The following is a 12,328-nucleotide window of genomic DNA, read 5'->3' on the forward strand; positions in this document are numbered from 1 at the left end:
TTCTCCAGTTCTGAGATCCACTGTCCAGGTTTTCTAATTGTTAATTAATTTTCTTTGTTTGATTTAATGGCTCTAACTACTTCAAAATTCCTTGCTTAGTTGCCCTGGACAAAGTCTACAGCACAATACTGAAAAGGAGTGCAAAGAATAGATGTTCTTGTCCTATTCCTGACTTTAGTTAAAAATGACCACTCTTTCATAAGTAAACACGGAGTTAACAATGGATGTTTCACACATACTCTTTATAATACTGAGAACATGTCTATCAATTCCTTGTGTGTGATCATGAAATTTTGTCAAATGTTTTGAGACTGGCATTAGGCTTTCAGGATGAGAGAAAGAGAAGACCAAGGCCCCAAGTTTTAGGTGTGTGTGTGTGTGTGTGTGTGTGTGTGAGTGAATGGATTTCTGCCCCCAGAAATAGACAGTAAGTCTCCATTTCTTTGTGGCTTTTATCAACAGCACTGTGTTTCTTTCTCAAATGCTGCCCACTTCCCCCTACATGTGGCTGGTCTCTGCATACCTGTTAAGCCATGAAAAACAGGGGAAGTTGGGGTGGCCACTCTTACCCCAAATCAGTAATTATGCAGAAGAGAACCAAGCCCTGCCTGCTATCGAAGGGGTACACAGACATCTTCAGAACAATAGAAATATAGAGGGAGGGGAAATCACTGGGCCAGACACTCTAACCCCCCCAAAAAACCTCCAGTTCCCCATGTAGTCAGTGGTCTCCCCAACTCTGGGAGCCCCTTCTCTACTCAAGAAGTCTGTAATAAATGCCGATAAACACTTCACTTGGCTGTTTTGCTGTCTGTTGACTCTTTAGTGACACTACAGTTTTCCCTTCATCTGTTATCATTTTTGTTATTGTCCTTTAGTTCATTAAAATGAGGTTCTATATTACTTTTGTAGGTCATACCAACCTTGGGTTTGTGAGATAAACCATAGCTCACCATATGACATTAATACCTTTCTAGTTGCTAGGTTCCTTTGCTAGTATTTCATTGAGGATTTTTAATATCCATGAAACATGGGTATGTTGGTCTTTAATTTTTCAGTGTGATGCCATTAACTTTATTGTGTCCTTCACACTTAAACTTTTTGTTGTTCTGTTTTGGAAGCAGGATCTCACGTTGAAGTCCAGGCTGCCCTTCAACTATGTGTCATTGGTGGGTTCTTAACTCCTGAAAATCTTCCCTTTTTTCGCCTCCCTAATCAGTTTCAGGTTCACAAGTGTGAGCATCATGCCCAACATTGTTTTGGTCGGTTGCTGTTTCACTTCCCAAAAGAGAAATCATTAAAAAGCCAAGATGAGGCACTTGAGGCAAATGTAAACTTTGGTGTTCAGCAGTGAAAGAGAGATATATTTGGGGGTTTCCTCCTACTTCTATTCCCTATTCCTGAAGCCAGTTTATCAAATATGCTTTTGCATATTCGCAATCTTTTGATCAGCTGTTTTAATTGCTCCGAACCTAAAGTTTATAGACTGACTTGTCAACATTTACTCCACGGGGGCCCCTTCACTTCCTGAATAGCACTCACGATTTACCTGGATACCAACTCGCCGCCTCTCAATTGTAATTTGCCAAGAGTCAGGTATCTTTAGCGGCTAATCTCGGTTGCGCATGAGTAGAACAACAGTCACAAGAAGGTAAGCGACAGAGACACGTCAGGAGGGAAAACTGAACCCAGGTAGTGGTGGTTCCACCTTTAGAGTCAGGGATGAGGATGGGTGGTCCAGGCGCCTGCTGTTTCTAGCAGGAAACAGACCCAGTACGTAGCAAGAGTCTGCACTCCTCCAGAGGCGCTAGGTGAAGACCGGGAGACAAGCACAGACTTTTGTTGCTCGGGTAAGGGGTTGAGCGGAGGGGGGAAACTTTCCCACGGCCCCACAGGGCCGAGCGAGCGGGGCCTGCGCGGCCGGCGGGTCTACGCGGGGTCAGGCTCGGCGCCGCCCACGCGCGGCTCGTGGGAGAAGCGGAGCGGGCGCGCAGGCGGATGCTAGGCGCCGAATCCCAGGCCACGGGGTCGGGCTGCGGGAGCAGCTCCAGCGCTTTCCGCGGGGTTTGTCTCCTGCCGCTTCCCGTCTCCGGAGCCGGCCTCGCCTTGAGTGCTGGGAGCCGGGCGGGGCGCGGACGCAGGTAAGGACCATTCTGGGCCTGGCGCGGCCCCGGGGCCCGGGCTGGACGCACCGCCGCCTCCCGCCGGCCCCGGGCGACGCTCCGAGAGGCTCAACTTTCGCACCTGATGCCCGGGTCTGGGCGGCCGCGCTGCCGGCGTGACCGGGGTGGGGGCTGGAGCCGGGTCGGGTGGTGGCGCCGGGGGCGTGGCGAGGAGCCCGCAGGGTGGGAGCAGGGGCCGAGCTCGGCGGCTCCCCCGCCAGGCTCCAAGCTTCTGGGCGGAGGCGCACACCCCCTTCCGCGCTTGGCTCTGCACCGACCCACTTTCTTTTGTCTGGTTCATTTCGGTCCTGGCGTGCCAGCTGCTTTTGTTGCAGCCCTGAGTCGGGACCATGCAGACTTTCTGCCCCGGCTGAGGTGCTGAGCGAGCTCTGAAGTACATCTGGACCCCTTGGAGCCAGAGGTCCCCGGGGTGGAAGTTATTATGAGCATGGTAATTAGCAGTAACATGTGGCTGTTACCTTGTGCTTTTTCCAGATAACCCTCAGTATTTTTGTAGCATCTAATAGTTTTAAGTGCACCCGTAAGAGCGTTTATTAGGTAACTTCAAAGGAGCATGGTGTGGGCAGGTTACTTATTATCCCATTTTATAGACCAGACAGCTGGGGCACCCACGAAGAAAAGTGATTGTATCAAAACGAAGCAGGCTTTATGGAAGCTGGTATTAGAACTTGCCTGACACAGCTTTGCCTTGCTTGATCCGGTTGCTCTCTCAGCCTCAAGCAGAATTTAGTGCTGAAAGAGTGCCAGGTGGGGTTTTGTGCTGGCTAGTTTTATGTCAACTTGACACAAGCTAGAATCCTTTGGAAAGTGGGAACCTCAATTGAGAAAATGCCACTACTGGATTGGCCTGTGGCAAACCTGTGGTGCATTTTCTCTGTTGATGATTGATTGATGTGAGAGGGCCCGCCCATTGTGGATGATGCCACCACTGGGGTGGTGATTCTGATGCTCTAAGAAAACAAACTGAGCCAGCCAAGAGGTGAAAGCTAGTAAGTAGCACTCCTCTGTGGCCTGTGCTTCAGTTCCTGCCTCTAGGTTCTAGCCTTGAGTTCCTGCCCTGATCTCTGTGGATGATGGACTACAAGTTGTAAGATGAGATAAACCCTTTCATCCTCGAATAGCTCTTGATCATGGTGTTTCATCACAGCAGTAGCAACTCTAACTCAGTTAGCTTCTCTTTTATTTTACTCTTTGCTTAAAAAAAATCTTTCTTTTCAAACAAAGTGGAATTCTTTTAGACTCATGCCATAGTATCCCTGAAAGTAGCCATTAAAAGTCTGAATAGTTTCCATTGTTGTAAACCATTGTAAGTCTTTATATAGTGCAAAAAAAGCCTTTGTCTTGCCTATCTTTTCTTTCCGTATAAGTGTAGTACCCATGATATTGATCGTGGCACAGATCCTCAGCGTCAATAAATGTAGCATGGAGCCAGGTTGCTAGCTTACTAGTGAACATTTAGGACAATAGTCATTTAGGTGAAAATCAACTTACACAGTAATTGCATCCATATTAGATTGTTTTCTTATCTCCCCACAGCTATCTACAGTTAACCAATGTCCCGAGGGTTTGCCTTTAAATTGCTTTGTCAATAGATCTTTTATTGCTTCATCTTCCTCTCATTTATGTTCGGGTTTTCAAAAGGAGGGGTTTCTTCTAAAAGTGAAACATACTTTCTATATAGTGGTAGGTAGAACATGTATGAGTGTATCTAAGGACAGTCCTCAAACTCTTTTTAATAAGTACATCTATATACCAGGCAGGGATTTTTTTTCCAGGCAAGTAATGGAGTGAATTAGTAATCATTTTTAATAGACCTCTGTGATCGTCTGTGCTACTCAGACCTGAGTGACAGTGCTTCGTTGTCATATGCTGCCTTTTCACCAATAAGCAGAAAGCTAAGCATTTTTTACTTGAATTTTGAAAACTATACCACAAAAAAAATATTGTACAGGACACTTTACTTAGACTTCCTTTGACCACCTCCACTCTGTTGTCTGTACAAAGCTGTCTGGAAAAAGGGAATAGTTAGAGAGTGAAGTCATAGTTAGGAAATCATTTGAGCTGGGTGAGGAAAGGCTGGCTTTCCTCTTCATAGTGTGACTATGCAGTCATTACATTCATCTCTCCCCTACACATGCTATATGTTTTACGCCTTCAAGGAGATGACCACCAAGGAGGCTAAAAGTTTGCTGGAATAGGGCCACTGCTATTCAAAAATAGTCTGAATCCTTGAGTCATCTTGCAAGCAACCTAAAGGCATCGTGATGCTTAAGCATTTGCCTTTGTATGTTGTTAAATCAAGAAACTAACTTGGCCTGAGCACGATTTTCTTTGCAGAGTTTTGAAGAATGGATTTGGCAAGACTGCCAAACTAAATTCTACCTTCTATAGTCTGTAACTATTCGTGATAGTTAAAGGATTTTCCAATAATCATGAAGGTGATTTAAAAACAAGTGTGGGGATGTAGCTTAGCACAATCTGATGGCACACGTGAGCTCCCACTCCTAGAAGGCTGTATTCAAAGGAGAATGCTCACTTGTAGTTAAATTCTGTACCTGTGCCCAGCTACATAATGTCAAACATTTTGAAAAGAATTAGTTTGCATTGTAATCTGTTGCTTACCTCTGGTTTAGCTCATTGACTTTTCTTTCTTTTTTTTTTTAAGTTAAAGTAGAATTTGTTTACACAGATCACATATCTTACCAGAACAGTGTTATGTTGAGAGTGTATTTCGCATAGAAGCTTGAAATTCATATCAAGGAAACTGTAATTTATTGGGCAATAACTTAGGACCAGAGTTTGGTTCTACGTTATATTTTCAGTCTTAAGAGCAAGATGCTTCCTATCTCAGGGCCTATCAGAGGAGCTCAGTCTTAAGAGTGGCGTCCTGAACACTTTGCTTAATACTTCTTAGCAGAGATATTTGTTTTCTTATGTTTTTCAGGACTTAAATAGTGATAAGTATATTGTGCGTATTATATACTGTCTATTTCTGTGGCTATGACAAAAAGAGGAAACTAGGAAGTTTATGAAGAGCAGGAATTTCTTACACTTCTAAGAAATGGGAAGGCAAGAGAAGGTGCCAGCAGCTTTGCTGTTTGCTGAGAGTTTGGGTTCCTGCTTCTAAAGGGATGGCTGTATCCTTCTGGATAATTGGAGAGATAGAAAGGGGCCTGGGCTAGTCCTCTCCAGTCTTGACAAAACGTTATGTTGAGGAGTAAAAACTCTTCTAAAGCACAAGAGTGAGAAGGAAGTGACGGTAGGACACAGACAGTTCTTCAGTTGGGAGAACTAGCCTTATATTAGCTTGTGCTGCATGGTATGGGGTGCTGATAAATACAGACCAAAAAGCTCCATTCTACCCTCAGTGAAGTTCTCCCTACATGGCTCATCTTCCACTCTGTAAACTGGACAAATAGCCTTCGGCCTCTCAGCTAGGCAATGTGGGAACTGCTTGATTATTATTAATCTCTTATGCTCCCAGGAAGTTCCAGGAGGCAATCAGGCAGCAGTGGGCTTTGTGTGGCTGATACAGACTATTAGGAGGCCAGGTACAGGCAGAGCCCTGGAGATAATATGAAGGTGACTGTAATTTGAGCTTTTTGTTTTTTGTTTGTTTTTGTTTTAAATTGTATCTGTTCTTCTCTGGTGGAAAAGGGTAGGCAACACAAGGGTACAAGATGTCTCTTGTGGATAACAGAGCAGAAAGCAGAAAGCCAGTTCTAGATGACCTGTTAGATACAGTAAAAGTGGTCTGGCTGTTTTCTGTATCAGGCAACTCCTAGACCAAAAAGCTAGGCAGGTGGGTAGGAAGTGATGGATTTCTTCACACATGTTGTCTGATACCAAGTCTGGGCAGATTTCCCTCACTGAGCTCAAGTACCTATCAAAGTTAAAGAAATAGAGCAAATGAAAAGACATCCTTGGAAACACTGCAGGACAAAGGAAAGTTATCTCAAAAGGATATGGCATTGATTTCATAGCTTGATTGGTCATGGCTTCTCAAATGAATACTATGTTCTGTGTCAGTAGTGCTCAGTTTTCCTGGGTTTCCACAAAATGTTGAACATTTAACTCCTTATTGCTTTTGTAAGGTAGACATTTAGGTATTATTTTAAGATTTCATGTAATTATAAGATAACTACTTGGAAAAAGATTTTTGTTTTGTATGGGAAAGTAGGCCACAGCAGTGGAGTCCCGGTGGGTTTCCATGCAGCTGGTCCCACAAGCAGGAGAAAGTCTAAGGTTCCAAAGGCTGGAGACTTTGGCAACAGCAGGCCCCACTGACACGAGGAAGTCCTTGGTTCCAGAAAGGTTTTTTTTCATGGAGGATGGTGGATGGATCTGGATGTACCCCTGTGAAATTCAAGACAGACCTGAGTTAAATAGAGAGAGAGAAAGGGGGAGGGCCTGGGGAGAAATGCTTAATTTGCTCCTCCCTGTGGCCTTCATTAGTATGTAAATCGCTAGGGCCTGAGGCCTATAGTCACACCCTCTACCTGTGCACTTTGGGAGGGGCTGTAATGGCCTATGTGACTGAACAATGTAGGTCTATGGAGATGAGACTGCTCGTCAGGACTCTGGGTTCTGGGGACATGGCCGAAAGCCTGCCATTTCTCCCTTGGAGTCTTGGGGTTCCAGGATCATGCCCAGCCATGAACCAACCCTTACATAGTCCCACAGTTTTGCAAATAAATCAATTTGATTTCACAAGAGCACAGCATGCTCTTTGAGTCCTCCTTTCAGCCCTCATGTGTTGACTAAAGAAGATTGTGCTACTTAATAAGTACTAGTCTGAAAACAATAGCTAATTTTTAACAATAAATAATAATAACAATAATACTAATCTCTTCATGTTTTATATTTGAGGTTTTAGTTTAAATCATGTGGAAGTCATACCACTTTCTGGCACTGCTAATTGAAAAGAGGAACATAGTGTATTTTCTGATGGAGATTAATAGAATTGTAAACAATTTTAATACACATAGTCATCAAAACAGAATGTCACAAAACCCAGACTTTGTGCTATACTGGTGTCTCTAGAAAAAGTCAGTCTCCAGAGCATGTTTTTGAAGCAAATGAGATCAGCTTCTTTTGGTGACATTTGCTAACTTTATTCTAGTGATGCCAACAAATGAACAGACTAAGACCAGGATGACTTTGGTTTTTGTCCTACATGTGCTTGCTTGCTGATTCATTAATCAAATATACTTGCCAGCTGTCATATAGGTCAGCCAGCTCTCTGTTTCTGTGAGTTCCATACCTTTAGATTCATTTAGAGTATTAGGGGGAAAGTGTATATTCTGAACTGCTCCAAACTTTTTCTCGTTGTTATTTACTAAAGCTATATAGTTTAACAATTGTTCACATATTTACATTGTTTCAGTATTATAGAGAACCTATAGATAATTTAGCACATAAAAGGGAATATGTATAATTATACATAGATATGATAGCATGCTGAGTGAATTGAGGATCTTAGTGTTTTGGTGCCTGCTGGGGAACCTGAAATTACTTTCCTTTAGATGCCAAAAGGTGAAACCATTGAGGAGTTTGCAGATCCACAGAAGGGGCGAGCATGGAAGCAGGAATTAGCAATGTGATCAGTATTTAGAAAGAAAACCAGAAAAGGGATTTGAAGAAAATAAGAGAAAATCACACATAGGTTTAGGAATATTTGTTAGGAAAAAAGGGCATTTGAATAGACTAAGGCCAGGATGACTTTGGTTTTGTCCTTGGAGGCTATGATAGCATTCCAGAATATAAACTTTTCAGGGGCCTAGAGGTTGCAGCAGAAAGCAGAGGTGGAGTGGAAGAACAGACAGAAGGGTAGATGGCTGGGCTGCAAAGCAGGTAGAAGCCAAGCAGGGCAGCTCCTGTCTGGTCAGCAGAGAACTGGGAAGTCTCTGGAACAGCAAAAGAATACAGTCCTTTTTGCATCTTTTTTATTAGACATTTTATTTATTTACATTTGAAATGTTATACCCTTTCCTGATTTCCCTTCTGGAAACCCCTATCCCATCTCCCTTCCCCTGCTTCTATGAGGGTGTTCCCCATACTAGGGCATTGAGCCTTCACAGGACCTAGGGCCTCCCCTCCCACTGATACCTGACAAGGCCATCCTCTGCTACATATAAGGCTGGAGCTATGGGTCCCTCCATGTGTACTCCTTATTTGGTGGTTTAGCCCCTGGGAACTCTGGAGGGAGTCTTGTTGGTTGATATTGTTGTTCTTCCTATAAGGTTGCAGACCCTTTCAGCTCCTTCAGTCCTTTCTCTAAGTCCTCCACTGGGGACCCCTTGCTTAGTCCAATGGTTGGTTGCAAACATCTGCCTCTGTATATGTCAGACTCTGGCACAGCCTCTCAGGAGACAGCTATAGCAGAATCCTGTCAGCATGCACTTCTTGGCATCCACAATAGTGTCTGTATTTGGTGTCTGTATATGGGATGGATCCCCAGGTGGGTCAGTCTTTGGATGGCCTTTCCTTCAGTCTCTGCTCTACACTTTATATTTGCTCCCGTGAGTATAAAAGACACCATGTTCAGTGTGGAGAATTAAAATGCTTCAGATTTTATAAAACAAAGCTTTGATGGCTACAGCCATAATTTCCGACCCAGCACTTATGAGCTTGCACATTTTATGGGCTGAAATATCATCTTTGATCTGGCAAAGAGGCATCTCCTCCACTGTACCTCTTTGAAAGTGCTAATGAGGAAACTCTGACCTCTGTCCACCTGGATCCCCATTCCTCATTCCTGCCCTTTCCCTTCAGAACTCTTAAAATCCTTTTACTTAAGTTTTCAGGCCAAACTCTGAGAATGGTGGTTATGATTCTGAGTGACTTCATCTGTCATTGAAATTAGTTTTTCTCACAGTGGTTAACAGAAATAGAAACTTATGATACAAATGAGTAAGCTACAAATAAAGCTGTTTTAGACATTTGATTAAATACTATCAAGATGCATAGATTAATTTAGAATAAAGGAGGAGAGATCCCTAGGAGCTAAAAACAAGGAATAGAGGAGATGGCTTATACGACATAGATATATGACATTAAAACTACCTAGATGGACATGGAGTTGTCTAAGGACTTGTGTTTTAATGTTGATATCTACAAGAGATGCAGCCTTGGGCACACATGATGCTGAGACTCCTAAGTGAAGCCAAAACAGGAAAGGAACATTCTCATTTGAACAGTAGATTAGGGATAAAAAAGTAATCAACAGACTAAGAGGGATTATAAAGAAGTCTGTGTTGATCTAGTTTTCAAGTGGAAGTTGAGAAAATGTCTCATCTAAATATTCTATTTATCAAGTTTGATTTTAAATCTCTTGTATAAAATTTAAATCTCACATTAAAAAGGATGTTATGAGTTCTGTATCTATCACCCATCTTTAATAGTTATTACCCTTCTGTTTCTCTTTTCTACTGCATATAATTTGCTTCTATATTATTTACTTTGGTCCGAAAAATACTTTAATATTTACCTCTAGTCTGAAAATCTTTAAAGTTCATAGTGACAATGTGGTATGTTATACTCAACAAGATTAACAGTTTTTATTACCATCCACTATATAGTTTATATATGATAATCTGCAGTTATGTGTAAATATCTATTTTAGAATGTATTTGTTTGGCTAAAGGTTACAACAAGTCTAGACACTGAATTTGATGGCTCTGTTTTCCCCCATCTCTCAATTTCTTTTTATTAGTGTATTATAAATTTAAATATAACAATTACAAATATTTATGGAATGCAAAGCGATAAAGTGATGATTGTGTGTATTGTAGATGACGTGCAGTATGTGTGGCTATAAATACTATATATGTGAACATTCACACAATACCCTGTTGTTAACTGTATTCATGGGGCTACACAATAACTGTAAAAATATATTCTTCCTGTCCAGGAATAGGTACATCTCAAGTTTCTCTTCCCTTGAGAAAATGTATTCATTGTGAAAAAAAAAATCCCAACTCTTTTATCTTTTAAATTTTTCTAGATTCTGGATTTGGGTTGTGTGATTTAACATCTTCCTGTGTTTGTCATATGGTACACAGAGTCATTTACATATATATGCACATGCTTGAAGTGGTTTAGATTTATTTCACCTTTTAATTTTTAAGGGTGCTTCATGAATGGTGCTGAAATTTGCCTATTGCACATATAAGTAGGCACATGATGGTTGATTTTTATGACCAAACTGTATCCCTTTGTTGAAGATCCAACTCCTGTTATCTTATAGTTAGATGAAGAACCTTTAAAAAGGTGACTGCCTTGAGGTTTGTTTAGTAGAATGGCCCTATTCATGTCCAGTGTCTCTATAGAGAAAAGTTGTACAATTACACATCATGTGACATCATGATGATACCATGTGACATCAGACAGACATCAGTCTATCACATGGATGATTGCAAATGAAAGTACATTTGATATTTCTGCCTCTTCTTTCATTGCCCCAAAGAAAACATTGGATGTAGTTCTCACAACTCAGCAACATACACTATTCATTGTATAGCAGACATCTTGTTGTATTGCAAGGTACTAAACAGATGCGGTACTGCTTATGTTCCTTTGTTCGGAGTTACAGGTAGAAGGAACAGCAGTGTACAGCAGGGCCTTAGCTGGTGACACAGCTAGGCAAGCACTAAACAGCAGAGTAGAGAAGAAAGCCAGAGTGAACATGAGCAGTGCTAGGAGCCCTAAACACTCTTGGGAGGACAGTGGAATTAACAGGGGAACAAGCTCAGGTTTCCTGCCTTGCCAGTTAGTCTTTGGTCTACTTTTTAAAGAAGGCTTCATTATTTAGAAATACCTTCAGTAACCAAAAATCTTCTGTTCTGTGTATCCAAAAATAAGTCTCTTACAATTATTCTCTTTCTTCTGAGAAGAGCAGTGCTAAAGCCAGATTAGTGACAATTTGCTTCTGCCTTCTCACTTGATTCTCTTTGGCCCATTAGAGATAATGTATTCGTCGAATATAAGTGTAGCAAGTTTACATAACTATTAGCTTTCAGCTAAACCCATGCTTCCTATCACTTCTGTATCCTTGATATAAAGTGAATGGGATTTAGCCCTTATTTCTCTGAGAAATCACCTGAGGGGTGTGTGTGTGCGTGTGTGCGTGTGTGTGTGTGTGTGTATGTGTGTGTATGGTGTTAAGGGGCTTCATTTCATGTCATACACAGGCCTTCACTTGGTTCTTCCCCTGTGAGAGTCTTTAAATTGTTTGCCTACTATCGCATATGCAACTAACTTGCAACCTGTATTACCCTTGTATGCTGTCAGAGTACACATCTTGGATATTCTTTGTATTCTTTGACAAGGTAATAGTTGCTGAGGAAATATGTATTGGATGGATAATTATTTGTAGCCTAAAAACATCATTTATAATTATCCATTTCTAGATTTTTGAGAAACCTTCATATTGATTTCCACTGTGGCTTCACCAGTTTGTACCCCCACCTCCAGCAATGAATAAGAGTTCTTCTTTCTGGGAATCACTGCGTGAATGTACTGTCTTTGTTTCTTGATCTCGGCCATTCTGACTTGAGTTAGAATTGTTATACCCATAGATCAGCAGAGGGTAATTAACACAGAGTTCACAACTGAACAATGTGCAGTAAGTGAGAGACCGTGGAACTCTGAATTTTCAATGAGACATTTTTCCCCTGAAGGCTCAGAGATCTATGAGAAAGAGGAGGGAAGCTTTTAAGAACAGAGGTGATGGTGCCTCCAAGGAAACATCACCTTCCAAACACAACATGATTGGTCTACATATGAAATCACACAGACTGTGGCAGCACACATAAGTCCTGCCTGGGTTCAAACCCAGACAGACTGCCAACACTGAGAAGGGGAAGTGGACACAAGAAGCTATCTGTCACTGATACATGTGAGTAGGGGGAAATTGGTTTTCTCAAGCGCCATGCCCAGGAGTAGTTGGCCAACGTAAAAATCGACACCACAATTTGTTTGTGTGCTTTTTGTTTTGTTTTTGCTTTATCTTATTGGAGTCTTTATTTGGATTCTCTTTCTTCTTTCAAGAGACAGAAACGACCTGAGGTTGAGTAGGGAGGGAGGTTAGGAAGATATGGAAGGAGTTGGGTGAGAAGAGAAGAATATGATCAAAATAGATTATG

General features: G+C 41.9%; 1 protein-coding gene across 1 annotated transcript in view; it reads left to right on the plus strand.

Moving 5' to 3' along the window:
- Positions 1-1,524: 1,524 nt before the first annotated feature.
- Positions 1,525-12,328, plus strand: part of Rnf180 (ring finger protein 180) — a 161,953-nt gene continuing 151,149 nt past the window's right edge. Inside the window, exon 1 of the mRNA XM_028784036.1 lies at positions 1,525-1,651. The gene's annotated coding sequence lies outside the window, so the exon portion shown is untranslated. The remainder of the gene's footprint in view (positions 1,652-12,328) is intronic.

The sequence above is a fragment of the Grammomys surdaster genome, unplaced genomic scaffold (genome assembly GCF_004785775.1).
Source record: "Grammomys surdaster isolate TR1022 unplaced genomic scaffold, NIH_TR_1.0 99, whole genome shotgun sequence".
In the NCBI taxonomy this organism is placed as follows: domain Eukaryota; kingdom Metazoa; phylum Chordata; class Mammalia; order Rodentia; family Muridae; genus Grammomys; species Grammomys surdaster.